At 34.8% G+C, this 26,915-nt stretch overlaps 1 protein-coding gene across 9 annotated transcripts in view; it reads right to left on the bottom strand.

The window, feature by feature from the left end:
- Window positions 1-26,915, bottom strand: part of LOC143191823 (uncharacterized) — an 870,958-nt gene that overhangs the window by 484,749 nt on the left and 359,294 nt on the right. The window lies entirely within an intron of this gene.

The raw sequence follows: 26,915 nt of genomic DNA, 5'->3' as shown, positions 1-26,915 counted from the left end.
CTAAAAAGATGCGTGTATAAATTTGACAGCTTTCAAATCATTAGTTTGTGAATTATAACATTTTGAGTGAAGACACTTTTGTTATTGTGAAAAAATGTATAAAAAGGAATTCCGCGCGTTGATAAAATATTACTTTTTCAAGGTAAAAAATACAGTTGAAACAAAAATTTGGCTTGATGCCGAGTTTCCAGACACTGCCACAGAAAAATCAACCATCAAGGATTGGCATGCTAAGTTTAGACGTGGTAAAATGATCACCGAAGACGGTGAACGCAGTGGATACCCAAAAGATGTTGTTACCGACGAAAACATTACAAAAATCCACAAAATGATTTGGAATGACCGTAAATTGAAATTGAATGCAATAGCAGACACTCTAAAGATATCAACTGAACGTGTACATCATATCATTCACGAATATTTGGGTATGAGAAAGCTCTGTGTAAAGTGGTTGCCGCGCGAGCTCACTTTTGACCAAAAACAACGACGAGCTGATGATTCGGAGCAGTGTTTGCAGATGATCAATGGATGAAATATGGCTCCATCTTTTTACCCTGAAGTCCAATCGACAGTCATCCGAGTGGACTGCACACGATGAACCCGCTCTAAAGCGTGGGAAAACTCAACAGTCGGCTAGCAAGCTTATGGCGTCTGTATTTTGAGATGCGCATGGAATAATTTTCATTGACTATCTTGAAAGAGGAAGGACCATCAACAGCGGCTATTAACATTAGCATTAAGCCATAAACAGCTAAAACTTAAAAAAATATTAGATTTAATGAAATACCATTTAAAAAAGGTATAGTAATTGTTCTTGAGATGAGTTGTTTTTATATACAGCTTTTTATTATTTTAATTAATGTTATGTATCAAATACGTTTCTAATCCTATATTGAAAATACTGCGAAAACAAGTTTTAGTAAGAAATCATTTTTAAATTACCCCTTCACTCTTTTATGAGAAAAATACGATTAACTTATAAAATTGTGGTCGAATTTCGAACACACGGCGATCGCTAGTTTTATTAATTTTGTGTTATAATGATGCATTCGAGCGCATATTAATGGAGCGCGGTTCTTCAATGTAATAATACATTTCGTAAAAGAGAACCAGTACTTCTTCAGTCTTCTTCAGAGAAGCTATCTTCAACTCAATTATCACGGATCTTAAGCTATGTATTGTTCGAAAACTGAATAGTACGAACCTTTTGAAATTGTACGAGCCAGTAAACAATGTGTGAATTGGAGAACACAATTGCAGCTTTTCGCTGATTTCACTGTAGCGCGTGGGACTAAATTTAAAAATTGCTGGAAATAAAATAATAATGCGTTTTATCAAACACACCGTATATCTTTTTAAAAGAATACACTTTTTATATATTATACGAGGAATTTTTCCTTTAGTATAACATAACTTCAATGAACCTGTAATATTAGCATTTCACAAAAGAAGAAACATTCACAGTCGGTTAGCAAAATATAAACTGGTTGGTCGTGACGAGATCGTACGCTGACAGTCCCTCCATTTTAATCAGAACGCCATTCAGCTCGCCTTCTGCCCGAGTGCTTGGCCGATGCAACTTGCTACAAATTTTTATGTCCTTTATTACGAAAGCCAGAGACCATTTTAATATGTTTCACTTGACAACCGGATGAAAACGTAGTAGTAAAACAAAGAAACATTTCAATTCAGGTCCATGATAAATGTAAGAAAATCAATATTAATTAATTTAACCTCTTTTGCGAATATTTTAATAAAAAAATTGTGGCGGCCATATAAAAATTAAATATACACATACTACTATTTCTAATTTCTATACATTCGATTTTGCATATGATTTTTAACTTTTAATATTAAATATTAGTCACATGTCAGAGACATTATTATTACTGTTTTGAACAAAAATTATCCACCTTCAAACTGTCGTCGTCATTTGGTCACTATATAACTTATATAGTTTATATATAGTATATATAGTTTTCATATTATACACAGGAGAAACTCTATACGGACACCCCAGTTTGATTTTATTAACAAACATTTAACAATTGACCAGGTGTATAGTAACAGATCAATTGAAAAGTCCGCGGCCTGACACATAGATCGCGTTACTAGAATTAAATCAATACGATTTTTAGTTGGCCCTAACCCCCAAAAGATGTCTGTATAAATTTGACAGCTGTCGTATCATTAGTTTGTGAATTATAACATTTTGTGTGAAGCAACTTTTGTTATTGTGAAAAAATGGATACAAAGGAATTTCGTGTGTTGATATAATATTGCTTTTTAAAGGGAAAATATACAGTTGAAGCAAAAACTTGGCTTGATACCGAGTTTCTGGACACTGCTTGAGGAAAATCAACCATCAAGGATTGGTATGCTAAGTTTAGATGTGGTGAAATGAGCACCGAAGACAGTGGACGCCCAAAAGAGATTGTTACCGACGAAAACATAAAAAAAATCCGTAAACTGAAATTGATTGAAATAGCCGACACTCTAAAGATATAAAATGAACGTTACGATACGTGATGATATCATTCACGAATATTTGGGTATGAAAAAACTCTGTGCAAAGTGGGTGCCGCGCGAGCTCACTTTTGACCAAAAGCAACGACGAGTTGATGATTCGAAGCAGTGTATGAAGATGATTAAGCATAATAAACCCGAATTTTTGCGTCTATATGTGACAGTAGATGAAACATAGCTCCATTTCACTCCGAAATTCAATCAACACTCATCCGAGTGGACTGCACAGGATGAACCTGCTCCAAAGCGTGGGAAAACGCAACACTCGGCTGGCAAGGTTATGGCGTCTGTTTATAGGGATGCGCATGGAATAATTTTCATTGACTACCTTGAAAAAGGAACGACCATCAACAGCGACTATTACATGGCGTTAATCGAACGTTTGAAGGACAAAATCGCCGAAAAACGATCGCATTTGGAGAAAAACTGCTGCTTCACCAAAACAATGCCCCATGTCACAAGCCTATGAAAACGATGGCAAAATCCATTCATCCACCGTATTATCCAGATCTGGTATGGCATAACGGCTACATAAAATGTTACCGAAAGAACACACTAAAAACTATTAAAATCTTACATTACAGCCAGATACAATAAAAGAAGCTAAAGCAGATGTACCACAGGGAAATGTATTGGAGTCAATTAATTGACTACTCTATTCATGTGATATACCACAAAGAGAAAATATCACGATGGCATTTACTGATTGTACTGTAATTCTTGCTGTCGGAGACACTAGCGAAGAAGTCACATGAAAATTAAAACAAGCAGGCGACAATATAAATAATTAGATACAAAATTAACAAAAGTAAATATGTGCATGTGCGGTTCATGTATAATCTTACCACACAAGCACCAATAACAATTAATACTATCATTCCATAGAGCAACAACGCTAAATGTATCGAAATGAATCGTGATATATAACTAGAGTAATAACTGTCAAAATTGCAATTTTATTCGTCCCAGGTTTAGCATCTCTATACACTGAATATAATACATAGTATATAAAATAATACTGAATAAAAAATTGATAATTTATATAAAGAAATGCTAAAAATATCGAATTTAAACGTTATGTTAAGTTGTTTACATTTATACTTCACAACTTCACCAATCGATGACACCGATCAAAAGACATAGAAACACCTACTGTCTATACTCAGTCTCCCATAATACGTTGCATTTTAAATAAATAAGATAATTTCTGTAGTTTATTCAAAAACGTTCGGATTTTTCATTTTCTTATACAAAAATTAGTTTTATTTCAGTCTATAAAATCAAATTACTCTCTCGTCAATCTAGCGACGTCAGACAATTCAACTAAACTAATCGAGCAAAGAACTTTAGCGAGAGTAATAACTGTCAAAAATGCAATTTCATTTGTCCCAGGATTAGCATCTCTATACACTGAATATAATACATAGTATATAAAATAATGCTGAATAAAAAAATTGATACCTTATATAAAGAAATATCAAAAATATCGAATTTAAACGTTATGTTAAATTGTTTACATTTATACTTCACAACTTCACCAATCGATGTCACCGATCAAAAGGCGTAGAAACACCTACTGTCTATATTTAGTTTCCCATAATACGTTGCATTTTAAATAAATAAGATAATTTCTGTAGTTTATTCAAAAACGTTCAGATTTTTCAATTTCTTATACAAAAATTAGTTTTATTTCAGGCTCAAATTACTCTCTCGTCAATCTAGCGACGTCAGAAAATTGAGCTAAACTAATCGAGCAAAGAACTAAACGATGCTAATCAGGTAAAAAATCCTATCCGGATTAGTTTCTGGATCTGAAACTTTTAAAGAGTTGAAATGGCTAAACGACTAATGCTATTAACATACCAAGTACATCGGATGGAGCCGACAGCGTAAACAAAGCGCCTTGTTTTTGCGTTAACGATATTGCTGTTTAAGGATGAAGAAATAAACGAAACGATAAAAACCGTTCTGTTTCGAGGAACTCGCGGCATGCAAATGAACCCTGATTAAAGAGCCATTCCTACCTCGAGTGCCGAAGAAATTCACTCCGAAATGCACGAGAACGTTTCCTTTTTAGAGCCGCCCTATTAGAGCGGTCCGGGATTTGAGAGAGAAAAAATGGAACAAGAGGTATTCGCCCGTACCGAGCGCGAAAGGTAAGAAAAGGAACGTAAACGTTGGTAATGTGCACGCGGAATATGTCTTGTGTGGATGCTCCGACTAAAAAAAGATTACGAAAATTATGTCGGATATTTTTGCAATGCCGGTAGACTAAACAAAGCCTCCTAATGCGCTTTTTCTTTCGATGTTAAGCGCTTTACAAATAGTCGTTGCTAGTTTCGTATAAACTTTATTGTTATTGTCCTTGTATGTTCTTGTGAACGTGCGTGCTAAATGTTTTCTGTGAAGGACTTTTAAGCGAGACACAGCGTACAATTAAAAACATATTAAGAGTTGGGGTTTTTATATTGAATAAAAAAGTGCAGTTGCACGAACGTAAAAATGGAAATGTAGTCAGGACCGCTTTGAGCCTCTAGGGTATTCTATTCATCTAACCCAATTTTAAGAAATAAAATACAGGCATAGTTCTATGTTATAGTAGTGGAGAATTACGGTTTTCAAAATGGCACGCATACCTAGACAGGAAACACAATTTGACTGATACCATCTCTCTGCAAGGCTGAGAATTTTTCACCTTACTCTTGTGACCTGATGGGTGTCTAATTCACCTCATCTTGAAATACTTATCGATTATTTGCTTGCTTCAATATTCAACAGATGGTCGCCTGTTCCTTTTCTCCTTAATTAACTTAACCAACAGGTATACGAGCAAAAAAGCCTATGCAAACGAACTATGCCAACAAACCAATAAGCAATCAAGAAGAATATTAAAACAATATGGTAAACATCAAAATCTATACCAGTGACTCCTTTAATATAATATTTTTCTATTTATTTATTTTATTACTATTTTTCTTTTAATTTGAAGCTCTATTGTATAATATTTTTCCAATATTTGGGGCAATTTGCGGAATCCGTCTCAAAGTAACAATAAATATCTTGTCTCTATTCACCATTCGACCCATTTTTTGGTAACTTCATAAGAAATCAAGCGCTGCTCAAACAGATCACGACCTATAACAGGTCAATTGAAAAGTCCCCGGCATGACATATAGATGGCGCTACTAGAATTAAATCCATATGTTTTTTAGTTAGCCCTAACCTCAACCGCAACCTCAAAAAGGATGCGTGTATAAATTTGAGGGCTGTCGGATCATTAGTTTGTGAATTATAGCATATTGAGTGAAGCAACTTTTGTTATACAGAAAAAAATGGATAAAAAGGAATTTCGCGTGTTGATAAAATATGGCTTTTTGAAGGGAAAAAATACAGTTGAAGCAAAACCTTGGTTTCACGCCGAGTTTCCGGATACTGCCCCAAGAAAATCAACTATCAAGGATTGGTATGCTAAGTTTAGACGTGGTGAAATGAGCACCGAAGACAGTGAAAGTAGTGGACGCCCAAAAGAGGTTGTTACCGACGAAAACATTAAAATAATCCACAAAATGATTTTAAATTGCCGTAAATTGAAATTGAATGAAATAGCAGACACTCTAAAGATATCAACTGGAGGTGTACATCATATCATTCATGAATATTTGGGTATGAGAGAGCTCTGTGCAAAATGGGTGCCGCGCAAGCTCACTTTTGACAAAAAACAACGACGAGTTGATGATTTGGAGCAGTGTTTGAAGATGATTAAGCGTAATAAACACGAGTTTTTGCGACGATATATGACAATGGATAAAACATGACAGTCATCCGAAGGGACTGCACACGATGAACCCGTTCCAAAGCGTGAAAAAACGCAACAGTCAGCTGGTAATGTTATGGCGTCTCTATTTTGGGATGCGCATGGAATAATTTTCATTGACTACCTTGAAAATGGAAGGACTACCAACAGCGACTATTACCTAGCGTTATTGGACCGTTTGAATGACGAAATCGACGAAAAACGGTCGCATTTGAAGAAAAGGAAAGTGCTGCTTCATCAAGACAATGCAACCTGTCACAATTCAGTAAAAACTATAGCAAAAATACATGAATTGGGCTTCGAATTGCTACCTTATCCACCGTATTCTCCAGATCTGGCCCCCAGCGACCATTTCCTGTTCTCAGATCTCAAAATAATGCTCGCTGGGAAGAAATTTTCGTCGAATGAAAAGGTGATCGCCGAAATTAAGGGCTATTTTGAAGTTGGAGGGTCGTTATAATCAGTGTATCACCATTGAAGGGAATTATATCGAATAAAAAAAACTAATTTTGCCAAAAAAATATGTCTTAATCTGTTGTAAGCCGGGGACTTTTCAATTTATATGCATATAGTTATATAGTTATATATGTATCCTTTAACAATTATATTAAATCAATCTAATTATACTTATTTTTCGCAACGATATCCTGCTAATATTATATGTCTTTGTTCAGTATATTTCAACTAAAAAATAATTCTAAAGATACCGAAAATATTCGTAGACTAAACAAAAATCCATGCAACAATAATATATCTTTCTATTTTTATCTCATCTGCATATAGGCAGGGATACTATGTTAATTGCTAATTGTGTGTAATATCCGAGTTTAAAAATAGAAATAGCTTGCAAGTTGGGTTAGCAATAAGTTAATAATAACTGTATTAACAAGATATTAATATTTATTAAACTGAATTATTTATATTCTATTCTACAGAATTATGCATTGAGTATTAAAATTTAAGATAAAGTAATTGAGAAAAAACTATAACCAACATAGACAGACTATCCGATGAACGCGTAGTGTCAAAAAAGAGAATTTGACTGAATGCTAATACTTATTTCGTTTAAGACGGTAAATTTAAGAGCTAAATGTCTTGTAGTTATAGTCCCATGTTATTTATGAATGCCCCAGAATATGACACAGGAACTATCTAATTGATTTTAAAAAATAAAAAATTGATGACCCTTTTATATAACCTACCTTCTTTTCCATGCATATTAAAGTTATATATTATATTATTAGTATATAGGGGATAAACTAAGCAATATAGTACTTCGAAGACGGCAAATCGTTGGTGCTGGGTTAGTGAGAACATTTGTGACGAAAACAACTGAGTTGTTTAACGTTTTATGGGCGACAGTGTCCACGGTAATGACAGAATACACAAAACATGGTAAAACATCGTCGGTGAAGAGAAATAGTGAGCAAAACTCAAAGTTAACTGACAAAGACCGACAAAAATTAAGCAGGATTGTGGCCAGACAACATACAACTACCGTACCGAAGTGACAGCAGAACTCAACAATACTTTTCCAGGCTTTGGCGTCATTTCGCGACTATACAACAGTACGATGTTGGTATAAGGAGGACGGGAACATACATAAAGTGTATATATAAAATAATAAATTAATCAATAATACAAACAGAGGGACTCAAGTATATATATAAATTAAAAATGGACCCAAATACAAGACTACAAACACGACCATAAGGAAGTAGAGGCTCTATCCAGACAGCGCACATTAGAACTCATGCACTCTTGTGGTAATGGTTATTTAGTCAGTGAGAACTTAGTATAGGCTAGATTATATGGAGAAAATCGATTTACCGTAGAAATCCAAGGAGTCAGTCTGTATTTTCCCCTGTTAAGGCATTTCTAAATTTTATTTTAGAAATTATTTTATTTACTTGTAGGCCATACATATACCTAATCTGGGTGGACAGTCGTTCGGTATGTGGTAGAATGAAACAAGGGTATGGTGACAAAACTCACGTATTATCAAGTGACGGTGCGAGAAACGATAGTTGACCCAATCCCACTTGATTCATAGCTACAGCATAGTGACAAAGGGAAGGAACGCGAAGAGATGAGAAAAAAGCAGCTTTAACATCAAATAGCCTGTTGTGGTTGGCTTCCTGGGTCCAACGACGTTGTTCCTCGTTCCTGATAAAACAAGAAACGAATGGGATAAAGCCAGTATGGATAGAAATATTTGTCATGGCGAGGTGAGAGGAGGCTGCCTATTTAGCCGTACTATCCGCGCGCTCATTTCCCGGTGTACCAACAAGAGAAGGGGTCCACAGAAAACTTGTCCTGAAGCCATTCAGATAGTGGGTACAGATGATTGGCAGCGCGTCAGTAACCAGGGGATGGTTGCTCTTCTGTTTCAGAAAACATTTGAGAGCATTTTCAGAATCGGTAAGGATTAGCCATTCTTTGAAGGATTGTGGTGTGATGTAGGATAAAGCTTTGAATATCGCGAAAAGCTCAGCAGTCATTACTGAATCCTGTTCAACAACACTGTTTTCCTTTATATGAAACCCCTTATTACCCTATATTTAACGGAAACCAAAGCTAAGCTGAGAAAGAAGAAGTGTAAAAATTATAAAAGTTAGACGCTTGATGATTAAGATAATGTGATATGATCTGATGAATCATCGTTTACAGTATTTCTTACAAAAGGACGAATTTTTGTATGGACAACTATAAAAGAAGCTTACGATTCTGACTGCCTACTTCCTACAGTCAAGCATGGAAGATACTATGTTATGATTTGGGCGGTAATATCATGGTTTTCAGCTGGTCCTCTCGAATGACTACAGCGAATTAATATCCCAGCATCTTCAACGATGAACTTACCATGACTATCATATTGGTGTCAAAATACTGCTATATTACAAGATGATAATGCGCCCTTACTCAGAGCCAGAGAGGTTCAGTTTTGGCAACATCCTCCCTGGTCAGCACGCTGAGAGACTGACGAATAAGTTTCCATGTTCATCATCATTGAAGCAATTGGCGAGTGCTTTAGTAGAATAATGAAAAAATGAACTTATATATCAAAATTTCTACTATAAAAATGGTTATGATAATCCAAATTGTTTGGGCTAAATCTTAATTGACTTAGGTGAAAAGAGTATAACAATACACAAACTCTGGCTGACAAAAAGAAAGTAACGAATACAATTTGAAATAAACAGTTAATCTGAACACCCTTCGGCATTTTGATGTAGAAAAATTAATTTTATAAGCAACGCCGATAACATTTTAAAATTTCAACCAACCCAACATTTCCCACGTCCGCTTGTGTCGCACTTAATGAGTCAGTCAGTATCGCACGTGTCTAATTCGTCGCCTGAATGGGAGCACTAGGGCGAAAATAACCGAAACATGTCACAAGGACAAATGAAACTGTTCGGACAAAAAAGCATCGGCAAAAAAAAAGATAATGAAAAAGAGGCCGGTGCAGCTGTTCCGACAGGTGTTGCGATAAAGGTCATAGAAAATGAATTGATTTATCGCAATATATTGATATATTCCACCATCCTGTTCAACAGATGAATACAAAGTTTGAATTAAGACATATATGGATGTGAAAAAATGCTCTCATGGTCAGAGTACAAATGATTACAAGTATAATGCGACTGTAAGAATGCATAATTAATATGATGCATATACCAGATCTGTTGTTCTTAGAACACGGTACAGAGTTAATAAACGGACTAATTAATGTTTCCATTGTTTTGTTTATTTTAATTCGAAAAACCATTTAGACTCTAAAATACTAGATGGAATTTGCATATATTCAAATCATTTTTTTAAGGCGTTTATTGAGATAACATTGTACAGTATATACTACTCGATATATAAATATCGATTAATCGAAATATTATACATATATTGATGAAACCATGACAAAAAAAAACGATATTGATGTGATAGTGCATCCCATCCAATAATCTATTTTTCTTCAATTTAGTGTCCTTCAAAATTCTTGCAACATATGACCGAGAGTTGTCTTTCAATAAAATGACTTCATATAAAAATAAGTCCTTCAAATTCGTAAGTTTACGTTAAAACGCATCTCCAGTAGCAGTTTCATTTGGTTTTAGTAGCTGCCCGTCATACACTACATATTGCTGACTACAAAGGCTATTGTCCCAAGAACACTTTATGAACTAAGCCATGGCTTTTTGCTCTTAAATATTGCCTAAATTAGTAATATAGTTGACATTTCCGTCAGTTTTGTGGTAGTTGTTTTCTTACTTTTGGGTCTTTATCATCACATACACATGTCTAAGAATAGTTGATTCACCACATGAAAGCTGACTGAAAGAGTTGGAGCTGGATTCACTGTACTAGAATATTTTTGACCCTCCAGGTTCTTTGCAATTGACATCAAAATCACGACTTTTAATGAAAGCAATATTATAAGTTTTTAAAAGTGTTTGATGAGTTTCGGTAGCAGATTTCTTCAAACCATACAACAAAAGTAATGAATAAAGACTGAGTGACTTGAAGGAAACAAAAATATAAGTAACAAAATTGTTGATACAATACCACTGATGTCACTTTTTTGTGCGTATTAATATCTTATTAAAGAATACTATTAAGAAGTTAGTGTGAAATTTAAATAGTGATTAAAAACTAAACTTTTTATTGCACAAAATATCTGTGGCAGTATTTCGTAGAGTTCAAACACAAGCGTTAAACGTAATGGCAAATGAATGATATATGATGCCACAAATTCTTGTAGCACATACTGTTTTTGTCAGCATGAACCCTTAATAATACTTATTTGGGTATAAACAAAATTAAAAATATCTTTCAACCTCAGAAAGTTAGTTAAAAAAACTTGTTTAACTACCAATTATTGGATATGTACAAAGTTTAATTTAAAACCATTGTTTTATTTTATAATTCTTATCGCCCATATTTTAACAGTATATGCATATGCACAAGGAAAAAATAATAAAGAAGAATCACGAAGAAAACTATGCAACAATTATTATTAATTTATTCACAAAACTACCGAATTGGTTTAAGAACTTTAATAGTAAAGGTCATGTGTATTGAAACCTGGTCAACGGAAAAAATAATACCCCACATATTCCAACAACATGTATTAATACAATCTTCTTAATTAATGTCATCGATACGGTATCTTCAGTCGAACGCAATCAATCAAACTTAATGGATATTAATGAGAGTTTATTTCATATTAGTTTCTATCGATATAGATAAAAAAGCGGATCCCTTCGAAAAACATATTTTAAGGATAATTGATACTGTCATACAATTTGTATCCCCTTCCTTTCATTGAAAGTTTAAATAACTACACATAATTGATGTAATAATATTTTTTGTTATGCAGCTAGTAATGGATCAATTATTCATTAAAATATTTTTCATATATTATTGGTGTCTGTTGTCTGATATTCCCTGTACAAGTTCATCGCATTCTTCCTTGCTTAAACCCAATATTTCTACTTGGATCGAGATCCTTTTTTTTTGAGTATCTCCTTAACGCGTTCGCTCTAGTTCAATTAGATCGTACTTTCCATGCACTGTAAGTAGCCACACGTTCTAAGTTATCTCTTTTCTATATGCATTTCCAATGGTTCTATATTAACATTGTTTCTTCAGAAGGGAAGGAGTCTTTGTTACTCTTCTCACTATTCTAAAAATAAAATTGATCTATAGTATATCCAATAAAATGGCCAAAGAACGTCATTAAAACGTATGAGGTTACCGCGCCGCAATGTTGCCACATTAAATTTGTAGAATTTTGTAGACATTTGATAACAGTGTAGATCATTACCATCACAAATTATAACTTACCAGACTAAATAGTTCACGATACATCCGACAGCATTATGTGCCTTTTTAAATAGAGTATAATGAGAAGGGAAATCCGACCCGGGTTGAAAACGAATTTGACATTTTTACAAATTACTGTGCAATGGCTGTTTTATTGGACTATATATATCGTTTTATATGCTTCCATTTTCGTTTCATTTAATATATATTTTTGTTATTAAATGTACTGGCGATGACGAAGTACAAGATCATTATTATCTAGAAATTTTTCAATTATCTCAACTCTTCCTGTTCTTCTCAGTTCCTTAATTTTAAATTTTTACTGCCATATATTAGAATTAATTTGCTTGTTATATTATTACTCCTTAAATTTTGATACTGATTTATTCAGGATCCCTCATCATCAACTTTCGTTGTCTTTTTTTCAAGACATATTCATAGACAAAGTTGAGCAATACCGGATACAATTTTTCATTCCACAGCTGCTAAAAGTGTAAGAAAATCCAATATTCACGATTGAAGGTACAAAATTTAAACTTTTTGTGCTATCGATGATGTAAAATTAATATTCTTCTAGCCCTACCAAAAACTAACATCACGACATTCTTAACTACGCTTACCATCGATACAACTGGCGTTTATACGATTAGTGGGTATCTTTTAAAGTTATTATCTGCATTTAGAGTTATTAATTTTCTTGCCAATGTTGTTTTGTACTAACGGTATTTTCAGTTTCACTTCCACAATTCACTTAATTACTTCAATTCCATAAAAGTTCTAGTATTAAAAAAAATTATTTCAGTTAAAGTAGTTTCAGTAGTCTCCATCAACGTATAATTTCTAGGTTTTTGCTTTGATACATTCCAGTACAATTTATTCGTATATCTTTCTTTTCCATTGGTAACACAAAATCGTTATTTAACTCTGAAATATAAGGTAAATAATCCTAATATCGCAGATCGCTGAAAAATTCAAAGGCTAGAATGTGAAAATGATGATTAGGAAACGGCAAGTGACGTTAATGTTTCGTAATGCTTCTGATTGGTGTTGCCTTTATTATATTACTTATTAAACACGTAATTCAAAAATATATACTTTTTTAGAACATGTCTATCATATATTATTATTATAAATGAACATTTTTGTGATTCTATGTTAGAAGGAAAAAGATACATTTTTAAGTGATCAGCGAAAATGTCAGGCATTTATTTATTGCTTTTAGCCAATTACTGTTATTATCTCTAATAATAGGCGGGTTATGCTGCTGGGATCTTTCTTTCTATCTGGTTGCTCATGTTTCACAACGTAACAGGTCAATTGAAAAGTCCCCAGCTTGACACATAGATGGCGCTACTAGAATTAAATGTATATTTTTTTTGTTAGCCCTAACTCTCAAAAGATGTGTGTATAAATTTGACAGCTGTCGGATCATTTTTGCAACTTTTGTAATTGTGAAAAAATTATAAAAAGGAATTTCGTGTGTTGATAAAATATTGTTCTTTGAAGGGAAAAAATACAGTTGAAGCAAAAACTTGGCTTGATGACGGACGGACGAGGTTCAGGGCACTGCCCCAGGAAAATCAACCATTCAGGATTGTTATGCTAAGTTTAGATGTAGTGAAATGAGCACCGAAGGCGGCGAAGGCAGTGGACGCCCAAAAGAGGTTGTTACCGACGAAAACATTTAAAAAATCCACAAACTGATTTTGAATGACCGTAAATTGAAATTGAATAAAATAGCAGACATTCTAAAGATATCAACTGAACGTGTACATCATATCATTCACGAATATTTGGGTGTGAGAAAGCTTTGTGCAAAGTGGGTGCCGCGCGAGCTCACTTTTGTCCAAAAACAACGATGAATTGGTGATTCGGAGCAGTGTTTTAACATGATAAAGCATAATAAACCCGAGTTTTTGCGTCGATATGTGACAATGGATGAAACATGGCTCATTTTATTCATCATTTTACTCCGAACTCCAATCTACAGTCATCTGAATGGACTGCACGCGATGAACGCGCTGCAAAGCATGAGAAAATCCAACAGTCGGCTGGAAAGATTATGGTGTCTGTATTTTGGGATGCGCATGGAATAATTTTCAATGACTATCTTGAAAAAGGAAGGACCATCAACAGCGACTATTACATAGCGTTATTGACCGAAATCGCCGAAAAACGGCCGCGTTTGAAGAAGAAAAGTGCTTCTTCACCAATACCAATAAACCGTGTCACAAGTCAGTGAAAACGATGGAAAAATCAATGAATTATTCGAATTGCTTCGTCATCCAGCGTATTGTCCAAATCTGACCCCAGCGACTATTTCCTATTCTCAGATCTCAAAAGAATGCTCGCTGGGAGGAAATTTTCGTCGAATGAAGAGGTGATCGCCGAAACTAAGGCCTATTTTGAAACAAAGGACAAATCGTACTACAAAAATGGTATCGAAAATTTGGAGGGTAGCTATAATCAGTGTATCACCCATCAATTATGTTGAATAAGAGAAACTAATTTTGCCAAAAAAATTTGTTACTATGGTAGGCCGAAGACTTTTCATTTTACCTGTAATTTCCAAATACTCTTAAATTCCTTAGTTTTGTTCTTTTAAACATTTTATTGAATTTTCTATTGTTATTTCAGTTCTTAATTGTTAACGATAATTTCGCAGATTCCGTTTTTTCGCAATTTTTTGCTAAATTGCGAATGATATATAATTTTTTCTTAAAGATGCGTCACTGTTAGGAATCGGTAACAGTGCTATCTCCTTTATATTTTTGGATATGTTTATTGTTACTCTTTATATATCATTTCCGGGTTTTCATGGTAAATATAGAAAAACTATTCTTTCTAGCTTTTCTCTAAATAGTGGCCAATTAGTTCAATTATTATACTGAGGAGAAGGCAAGATAACGGACACATACAAAACTTTGACGTTTCCGATATCCCAATGACCAATCAAAGAACAAATCGGGAACGCAATTCGGTCAACCGTACTACAGGTCGTGCGAGAAACCCCTATCGATTGCCCCTAATTGAGATAATATCCCTCGGGGAAAGAGCGACCATTTAATAAATCAGAAGTTTTCAATCGCAGGTCCGCCGCCAGTCCAAATCCGGCGAGTAACACAAAGAATCGAAATTCCCGCTGTCCCTCGCAGATATAATCTTCCTGAAACATCGGGCCGATAAAGAAGGAGAACGGGGAGAGAAAAACCAGCCGAGCGGCGACATGAATGATTTGTTCTCGGCGGAAATTTAAAGAGAACTATTTCGGAACGGTGAGAGAGTACCAGGAAAAAGGCAACATCGTCCATTTATTACGGACAATGATTTTCTCGGGATTGTCGGGATGTTTTTAATTAAAAGCCATCATTAGTTATAGTTTTGTTAATTATTGTCCATTATTTTATGAAAACCCTAAGTACAACTGTTCTTCTTGAATAGTAAAAGCTCTAATTATTCCCTTAAAATAGAAAAATATATTTTAGAGTTTCCTTCTAGCGTTTATCTTGATATAGGTTTAGAACTATGTAGCTCGGCTTTCAGCCAACCGTCTGACTAGTGACCAAACTGAACAAGACATCCGGTCTTAACTATCCTGTAGTTACTCGCCTGACTAGAATGATTGTCCTTGTCGGATCTTGCACTCTTATCTTATAAACAACGACAATTATACCAGTGTTAATAAAAAACTAGTTTTCTCTTCGTCGTTGGAGTACTTCCTCGATAGCTCTAGTAGAGAATTGCCGCTGAAATATTTTAATTTGTTAATTCACATTGCGCCCTGGTTGCTCACACATGACGATTTTCCCTAGACTTTCTTGTAAATTCATGAAACACTTTTACTTTAGACTACTTACATTATTTGTACTATTAATTACAATTTAAGTGAATAAAGCATTTATTGAATGTAGTAAACGAATTAGAACACCTTGGTTCACCCTACTTAAGGTCGAATGCATATCACGCGTACTTTGAAACAATATTATATCTGCGAATCACTTTCTCTTCTACCAACTACAAAGATTTTTTCACATCACAAATAAGCTATATGGCGGTAACAAAATATGATCATTGACCAGCAATATGCCAACGAAATACAAAATACCACATAATTGGGAAATAACTATTAGACTTTTACATACATAATTAACAATTTTACCCATTTATCACTGGGACATCTTTAATAACCGGAAAATCATTACCGTTCTTTTCGGAAAAAATTAAATTTTTTTCAAAAGAACAGAAAAAATAGCCAAAGTATTGACCTTTTGATTCTATACACCTCGTCCATCTTCCAGGAAATTTATGTTCGAAAAGTTATACAGAAATTCGCGAAGTGCTGCTCTGCAAGCACTTGTCCCATGGATGCGAAAATTTGATAGTTGGCCGGGGCAAAGTCTATAGAGTACGGAGGGTGCGATAATATGTACAATCCAAGTGCTTTCAACGATTCCTTATGGTGCTGTAAAATTACTTTACCGCGTCTTCGGACAACACTCGACGTTTTTCGATCAATACATCGTTTATATTGACCATTTGTTGTCAATAGCAATCACTATTAACTGTTTCACCAGGTTTAAACAGTTCGTAATACACCACGCCAATCTGGTCCCACCAAACACAGAGCATTGTCTTGTAACCAAAATGATTTGGTCTTGGAGTCGATCGGCCGGCTTCACCAGGTGATAACCATGATTATTGGTGCTCAGGACTTTCAAAATAAATCCACTTCTCATCACCCATCACTATTCAATGCAGAAATGACTTAATCGTTTCTTCTGAAGCAATATTCCACAGGCGATTTTTCAATTTTCCCTTTTCCTGTCATTCAATTGATGCGGCACCCATTTTACCATCTTTTTGATTTTCCCCATTGCTCGTAATATGTCGCTAATCGTTTCTTGGGACAAATTTAACACTGCCAATTGTTTTTAAGTTTGCGTTGGGTCTTCATCCAATAACTCTTGCAGTTTCACATCTTCAAACTTCTTCGGTCTACCAGAACGTTCTTTTCATCAGCAAACGATGACTCAGCGGCTTTTTTTTTGATTAAATGTGAATATTGATGCGTGCCGCAAATATACGTTTTCAAGCACAAAACTTGACATATTCAAAATAATTACAAATCTATAACGTCGCTATTTTAGCCGAACGTAACGATAGAGAAATAGAGATTTAACTTTATAGGAAATTTCGGGGAAATGTTTCGCGACGTCCAACATCTAGATGTCGCTACTTTTAACTTATTACTTCTTTAAATCGATCGATATCTGATTGGCTCACTTCGTTACTATAATGCGTTTATTGTGTATTTGCTCTGCGCGCCATTTTCAGTGTACCTGGCGTAAGGAATAGTTAGTTTAGATTTTTATAATGTTTACAGTGTGGCGACCGCCACGACCCTTTAGGCCACCACCAATTCACCATCAACAACTACAAAGGTTGGCAATGCCGGTGGATTGGTACCATGCAGTTCTGGAGTATAAAAGGCCATCACGACGACGTCTCGCTCTTTTTCTTATCACCGTACCCCTGTAACAGTACCACTTCCACAGCGCTACCGTACTTCCTTCACCTTAACCTAATATCCTGTCAATCCTCCCATCGACCACATGTATCAATCGCAAGTTGAAATAAACAACTTTGATTCAACCAGTGTTTTTAGTTCCCGTGCAAATTCCTTCCAAAAATAGTAGTGAGTGTTCTGATAGATAACCGCAGCGGCAGCCACACGTTTCGACCGACCGACCGACCCGACGAACATTCCTACAATTGGTGACCCCGACGTGATCAAAGTGCCTAACAGGTAAATCAACTCAACATAAGCCACTCGACAGGTGCTTGACACGTGCATGGAAGGATAGCACGAGGAACGGAACTCATCAACATCACGTGGTCGACGACATCCCACGAGAATAGCCTGATGGACGAAAACCACAGAAGCCCATCATGTATACCAGCAACACATGAGCACCCTCGCATCACGAAACGGGACACGTAACACATTTACAGGTACCCTCAAACAAAGCTAAACGCCTCAAGACGAACGACGTCCTGCTACAGCTCCGATGGCAGCTGATCCCGTAAAACTCCTCGCTCAGGTTGGGATCCCCATCTCATCAGCAGTCCCCGGGCGTTTGTTTGCGTGATTGCGGGTACATTCCGGAACTTGCACCACATATAGGTACGTTCCACGGCTGTTCCACTAGGAGGGGAGTTATGTGGCGACCGCCACGACCCTTTAGGCCACCACCAATTCACCATCAACAACTACAAAGGTTGGCAATGCCGGTGGATTGGTACCATGCAGTTCTGGAGTATAAAAGGCCATCATGACGACGTCTCGCTCTTTTTCTTATCACCGTACCCCTGTAACAGTACCACTTCCACAGCGCTACCGTACTTCCTTCACCTTAACCTAATATCCTGTCAATCCTCCCATCGACCACATGTATCAATCGCAAGTTGAAATAAACAACTTTGATTCAACCAGTGTTTTTAGTTCCCGTGCAAATTCCTTCCAAAAATAGTAGTGAGTGTTCTGATAGATAACCGCAGCGGCAGCCACACGTTTCGACCGACCGACCGACCCGACGAACATTCCTACAACAGATTAAATTAATTGTTCATTAGCATATATAAGTGGATAGTACAATAAGTAAAGTGAATAAAAAGTAAAATAAGTGAATGAAGTGGGATCTAAACGTGACGTCAGCGCTGTGACGTGCCGCACCTGCGTGGCAAACTTTATCAAAGAACCCATCAGGTGTCTTCACACCGAAGTGTTTTATAAAGGTGCCTATAATGTAGATCTAAATTGGCCAATCAAATTACTTGAATAGCCGATATAACCCCATCTGGATCTTGGGCAAAGCAAAAATTATTCGCCAGAGGCCCCTATTGAGTTTACTCTCTATTACTCTATGAACGTAACTTGAGAAGCTTTAGGGTTAATATCAGTACAATAAAATATCATATGTATCAAGTTATAACATTGTATACTTGTAGCTAGTGAAATCCCTTACAAAAACGGGAAATCAATAATCGACACACCTGGTATCTCTAAAATATAACAGAAGCAAGTCAATTAGTGAAAAAATAAATTAAATTAACCGGAAACGTTTTTTTCTCTCTCGAGAACATTCGATAAATTCAGTCTCCCGTTTCATTATTTCGGTTCTCACCTTAACTAAAATCAATTCGTAAAAAAAATGGTCGTGCATTTTCTGAAAGGCTGTCTCTCGGGTAGAATCAGAATGCGATTCTAATTTGGGCTTTCGCGCAGACTTTATCAGTTTTTTCCGGCTGAGTGGCTTTTATGAAAAGGGAGAGGACGGCACTGCGCGCGTAAGATCCTATTGAAAAGCCGCTCCTAATAAATCTTCTTTTCAAAATGGATGTTATTCACTTTTGTGCGCCAGATCCGAAGCTGGAAATTTATCGGAGAATCCGGACGTACAGAGGCACGATCGTCTTCTCTATTTGTGCGAAATATATTTATTAGGAAATCTAATTCTATGGAATAAATATATAATAGGTGTGCGCAATAGGCTGCCCGCGCTGTCATATATATATTTCTATATAGGTGCTAAATATAACATCTAGCGCTTGTATCCCAAGCCAGGCGAGATTCACTACAACGAAATAATAATGTGAGATATTATTCCAATATTTGTGATAAAATGAGTCAGATTTTTATGTGCCTTCCTTTTCAATGGGAATCTAATGACTATATTTATTTACACGTTTTCTTTTTAGTTATTGCTGTAAATTGGATTTCTCCGTTAATTATGGACCGATTTTCAAAATTCTTTTTTTATTCTAAAGAGTACACTTCCGAGGTAGTCCCATTGGAACCAAATCAGGATGGGACGGGGGAAAGGGGGTAAATTGGAGGAAAACCTCAAATTTCAAAGGCACGTACAATGTTTTCATAAATTTTTTATCTAAAATAATCAGATATTGGTGTATAATGTTACTGATGGAATCGGAAATAGTTCAGTGTAAAAGTCAGTCAGTTTGCGTTTCAAGCTATAACTATATCATATGAGACGTAGAAACGCTGTAGGCAAGTGTCTCTATGGTGTAATGGTTAGAACGTTGAGCTCACGCGCGGAGGTCGATGATTCAATTCACAACAGGGCAAACTTTTTTTGTTCCGGTTTGTTCTGGAATATTTGTCAAATCACCTAAACTAGGTAGCGGACCCCAGGGCCTGAAACGTTCCTTATTTTCAATCACTGTTTCTTAATTCCTATTTATCCTCATTCGGGTTGTATTTTTACTTGGGCTATCGAATGTAATACTCCGTTTCTCCGTCAATTATGGACCGATTTTCAAAATTCTTTTTTTATTCGAAAGAGTACACTTCCGAGGTAGTCCCATTGGAACCAAATCAGGATGGGACGGGGGAAGGGGGTAAATTGTAGGAAAACCACAAATTTCAAAGGCACGTACAATGTTATCATAAATTTTTTATCTAAAATAATCAGGTATTGGTGTATAATGTTATTGATGTAACGACAAATTGGAAATAGTTCAGTGTAAAAGTCAGTCAGTTTGCTTTTTAAGCTATAACTATATCATATGAGACGTAGAAACACTGTAGGCAAATGTCTCTATGGTGTAATGGTTAGAACGTTGAGCTCAGACGCGGAGGTCAATGATTCAATTCACAACAGGGCAAGCTCTTTTTGTTCTGGTTTGATTGGAATATTTGTCAAATCACCTAAACTAGGTAGCGGACCCCAGGGCCTGAAACGTTTCTTATTTTCAATCACTGTTTCTTTATTCCTATTTATCCTCATTCGGGTTGTATTTTTACTTGGGCTATCGATTGTAATACTCCGTTCCTCCGTCAATTATGGACCGATTTTCAAAATTATTTTTTTATTCGAAAGAGTACACTTCCGAGGTAGTCCCATTGGAACCAAATCAGGATGGGACGGGGGCAAGGGGGTAAATTGAGGGAAAACCTCAAATTTCAAAGGCACGTACAATTTTTTCATAAATTTTTTATCTAAAATAATCAGATATTGGTGTATAATGTTACTGATGTGACGACAAATCGGAAATAGTTCAGTGTAAAAGTCAGTCAGTTTGCGTTTCAAGCTATAACTATATCATATGAGACGTAGAAACGCTGTAGGCAAGTGTCTCTATGGTGTAATGGTTAGAACGTTGAGCTCACACGCGGAGGTCGATGATTCAGTTCCCAACAGGGCAAACTTTTTTTGTTCTGGTTTGTTCTGGAATATTTGTCAAATCACCCAAACTAGGTAGCGGACCCCAGGGCCTGAAAGGTTCCTTATTTTCAATCATTGTTTCTTTATTCCTATTTATCCTCATTCGGGTTGTATTTTTACTTGGGATATCGATTGTAATACTTAATAAAATAACTGCTACTAAGTAAATATCTGACGCTAAAGAGAGAAAAATAAAATATTTTAACAAAAAATTGAACCGACTTCAAAAAGTAAATAAGGAAATCACTAAAAAGTAAAAAATCTGTAGTAAATCATTTAAAACCATTTATATGCCTCATATATAGTACCAATCTTTCTCAAGAAATATTTTTTTCAACTAAAAAATTATCAGTTAGCAGTGAGCAAGTACCTAATACTAAAATATATACGTATCACTGTTCGCTAAAACTATTCTTATAGATTATTATACCTAAAAATAAATATCTTGAAATCGCTTAACAAAAACTGAGTTAAAGTAACATCTAGTTAAAATACTACTAAAATGCTCATAAAAGCACCCAAACATTTAATTAAAACCAGAAGCCATCGAATATATATGGCGATAGTCGTTTTTTTTAATCAGATCTTCATCAGATGTTACGAAACTATTTCCTCTTCCGAGGTCGGTTTTTTCCCTGCCTCAATTAACTGTTGCGTAGATAAGTTCTGTACGGTTTTTTGCAGGCCCCACCGAAAAAAAAGCAATTAATTTTACAGACGCTATCGCGAACCTCGTATTTTTCTTCTACATGAAAAATTTCTTTAATTATTTTTTTCGGTCGGTTTTCGTTTATAACACCCCCACCGGCAGTTGGCATCTCCCCATTAATTAATCAAAAGGAAAAAATATTTTAAATTTATATTTTTAGCCGCGTTACGATTAATCATATCTGCTTTCGGTGTGAGGTGCATAGAAAAGAGGTTCCAAGAGAAATACGGATCCTCAATATTGCTACCATTTATTTAATTTCAAATTCAGGTAGATCAATCATAATAAAATATTTTGACCAAAAAAAAATTGAACCGACTTCAAAAAATAAATAAGGAAGTCACTAAAAATTAAAAAATAATGAAACTTGGATTTTTAACACGAAATAAAAGATTTTAAAATAAAACATAACACAATAATAAAATGATTATTATAACTAAATTAAAATTAACAAAAACCTTATTTAACCTATCTACTACACGCATTTTATATTCTACAATATACACATAATTAAGCTTAATGCCTATCTAAACCTATTTATCTATTTACAATATTATTTTAACTACTGCCAACTACTGCCATCATAGAAGCTATTATTTACAACATTTCTACGAGGTCTTGTATGTTATAGTTACTGATTAAAAAGCAAACTGCATGGCTTTGGCACTGAACGACTTCCGATTTTCCGTCATATCTGATTATTTTAGATAAAAAAACAAGTGATGTGAAAATTTTGTACATGCCTTTGAAATTTGGGAGTTTTCCTCGATTTCCCCCCATATGATCCTGACTTGGTTCCAATGGAACCACCTCGGGACTGCACTATTTCGAATAAAAGAAGAATTTTGACAATCGGTCCATAATTGACAGAGAAATCGGCGAACATACTTGAAAAAATACAGCCGAACATAGAACGTCCTCCTTTTTTGAAGTCGGTTAAAAATACAATTTTCATTATAATAAAAATATAGTTAATTATAAAAACTCCAAATATCAAATGGACTGATTACTTTTTAACACTATTTTTTTTGTGTTTATATAAGATTGTTTCGAGTGAGTAATATAGTGTTGTTTACTATGGCCCTATGAATTAGTATTAAAGGATCTATGATAGATGGTGTTACTTTATATTAAATCGCATCGTGTACATATGTAACCAACTTCATGTTGAAACTTCACTTTTCAATATGTGTCATTTCGCCGAAATGTGAACAAGAAATTGGGAATGATCAAAAATCTTGGACATTTTGTACCGTATGAAATGAAGCCAAGAGCCAATGAAAAGCGTTTGTTCATGTGTGAAATATAAACAGGGTTGCTTCGAAAGATGTGTAAGTGAATTAAGACTGAAAGACAAAGATTACTCAATATGGAAAGCAACTTGGAGATCTGAAAGGCCGAAAATGCAGAGTACCACCTATTAAAAATGGTCAAAATGAATGGGTTCGACGTAATGATGAAAAAGCTGAATTATTCGCAGAACATTTAGCTAACGTATTCCAACCGAACGATATGGAATCTACAATAAATATAAATCGTATTGAGAAACTGCTTTTAAAACGTTTTAAACCATTTATAGAAAGACCAAATTTCAAGTTTGAATTTCGAAATCACCACTCAACAATCAACCAGGTGCAGTGCACAGAGTAACACCAGTTATTTAAAAGGCAATCCAAGAAAATAAATACTGCTGTGTAATATTCCTTGATGCTTCTGACCGGACATGGCAAAAAATGAGCAAATTGCTACAGCGAAATTAGACTAAAAGTCAAGTAATTACACTGGTTAGTCAGAAGATACTTTCAATAGTCAATCATAAAGCCAATCTGGACCTACGGTGTGCAAATATGGGGTTGCGCTAAAACAGCAAACCAACTAGTCATCCAACGCACCAAAAACAAAGTTCTACGATTAATTACCAATGCCTAGAGCTGCTGAACAGTAGTAATAAAGTAATTTGTAAATTAAGATTATACTAAGCATATTTAATATAAGGTGTAGTTAATTTTTGAAAAGTGGATATATACGATAATGCAAAACGAAAAAAAATAATTGGGATCACTTGATCATGCATTAATATCATCGACAAAGCCGAATATCCATAGCTCCAAGCTAATGGTCTGTACTTGATGAGCTTGGTGTGGTATGAGCTGCTACAACCTGACGAAACCAACAATGGGATAGTTCTCGACTACAGTAAATGGGTTTGAGCGGAGCACAGAGTGAAAAACAGCCGGAATACGAGCAAGGACACAACAATATTATTCTTCAACACTACAACGCTCGACCGCATGTTGCAAAATGGGTGAAAACATACTTGGAAATATTAAAATGGGTAGTACGCCCTATTCTCAAGACCTTGCTCCTTCTCATTACCACATGCTCCAGCATGAGTCCTAATCCGTCTGGGCAGCGCTTCAATTTTGATGGAGATACCAAAATATTGGTCAGTTTGTAGATAGTTTCAAAATACACATCGTTCTTTCGAGATAAATACGTAAATTGCTAGATCAAATTATGGACCAATATAAAGAAATTTTCTTACTAGGCGATACATTATTTCGGAATATTTTACAAAACTTCGCATAGCTAATTAAGAATACGACTTGTTCTGTTCAAAAATGTCTGTTATTACACCACCTTATCAATAGATTTTATTCGATTAATGGACAAATAACAATAATAATTCAATGCTAATTATATATTATGATTTTCTGCATAAATAATAACAAAATGAGGACACATCAAATCTCAAGATGGGGATATCAAACATATCAAGAATTATAAGAAGCCTCTATCTTACCCATTTTGTAGGCATTTCACCATCGGACTAATGCATTCCTCAGTTCAGGGATTTGTTTCTTATTCCAGAGACATTTTTTTGGTTTCCTTCAAACAGCAGTATTTTTTTAAATAAATATCCAAATCGAACTAATATTAATATAAAAGATTTATCATTGATAAAGTTATCTAAGTTTATTTGAGATATTTCTTAATACCAGAGGAACACTCCTTGGTGTAGTTTCTGGTGATGATTCAAGAGTTTTGTTAATAACAATGAAGAATAAAATAATTTAGATCATTACATTATGATTATTTTCGGTAAGATTTGTGAATTAATTATTGAAGATTGGTTGAAATATTGGTTCAAGGGTTCAAAAGACCATAAAACATGATTGAATAGGGCGTTCATTTCAAAGAATATATCTGGATTAAGAACGAGTTGCTTATAAAAAGAATCAATCAAATCAAAAATCATATTATTAGCCGGCTTGGTGGCGCAATGGTAAAGGCGATGGGACATCAGGACGACCATGTTGCGATAGCCGTGGGTTCAAATGCTGTTGGGACATGGTCGTAAATTTATGTTTGTGATTCTTGAAAATTTGTGAATGTTCTAGGTAAGAATAGACAAGGAAAATGATCCCAGTGACGCCAGTAACCAGACTGGAAAAGACCGGATGTCTTCTGGGATGATTTCTAAAGTTGGTCACCCACCAGTCTTAATGCTGAGGACCGTGGTTCGGAGCCCACGTTAAACTTTAGGCCCAGTCCAGATAAACCCATAATTGGTAAAAGAAGACTTTAAAATATTTATTAAAAAAATATTTAAAAAAAAATCATATTAAAAAATATTAAAGTGTTTTACCAATCATTTATAAGTTATTAAGAAATAGGAAATATATATACAAGAGAAGAGTAGTAATAAATTAATTTGAAAAATTAAGATTGTACTAGGTATATCTAATGTAAGATATAATTAATTAAAAAATTATATATTTAAGTACAAAGTTTTCACTCATCTTGTTTGTTAGCTGCAGCATTCTGCAGCCATTGTTTAAGCATTACAAAATATTACAAGATATACAAAAGAATCTCCTTTAAATGAATGTCAGTTTTTAGTGTTGATATATAAAGGTGCACGCATAGTGTTAGAGAAATATTAACGTTTAGAATTATTGTGAAAAATATTTTATGGCCTGTCACAATATTCCATAGAGAAGTTTTATATATATATATATATATATATATATATATATATATATATATATATATATATATATATATATAGATAAATTGTAGTTGAAAATGATGGCTTAGGTTTCTCCCAGTTGAGCTGCAAACTTTTATCGCGTTTAATCTTACTCTTCATTTACCACTTTCAAACAATCAATGACGTCCAATGCATAGCTAGTCCCTAAGATCTCGTCATTCAGGTCATTTATTGCGCTAGAACTTTGTTTCACCTCCTTGAAAATCAACAAAGCATCCTTGAAGATTTTTTCATCACAAACAAGGAAACCGCAATAATGAAAAAATTCCAAATTATATTCTCAATCTCTATTAGTATGGTACCCATTTATCTTCTTTTTGGATATTTCCCATCGCAGTAAATTTGTGGAAGTAGTTAAATTATCAACTGATAAACTGTCTAAACGATCTTAGACTGGATTTTCATCTATCAAGTGATATCAAAATCTGCACTTTTAAATCGTTAGTTTTGGTAAGTAAAAGGGTTCGGTGGTTTTCGGCAGCAGCAAATCGAACACTTATATATACACAAAGATTATTGAAACAAAAATTAATCTTGAAATATTACATCGAGTAATAGATATTATTTCCACTTAATTACATTGCAGCTTGGCTCGTTCATACTTTTAATTCCTTAAAATTACACCGAAACATAGTTGATTCTCCAAAACTAACTTAAACCTTGCCTGAACAAAGTTAATCATCAAACAAAAGAGAATGAATTTTGAAATGTACAAAAAGCAAACACCGAAATGAATTGAATGCT

This window comes from Rhynchophorus ferrugineus, unplaced genomic scaffold (assembly GCF_030347505.1).
Source record: "Rhynchophorus ferrugineus isolate W39M unplaced genomic scaffold, kcgeb_rfMv2 rfM2, whole genome shotgun sequence".
Lineage (NCBI taxonomy): Eukaryota > Metazoa > Arthropoda > Insecta > Coleoptera > Curculionidae > Rhynchophorus > Rhynchophorus ferrugineus.
This window is presented reverse-complemented; position numbering and strand designations above follow the sequence as displayed.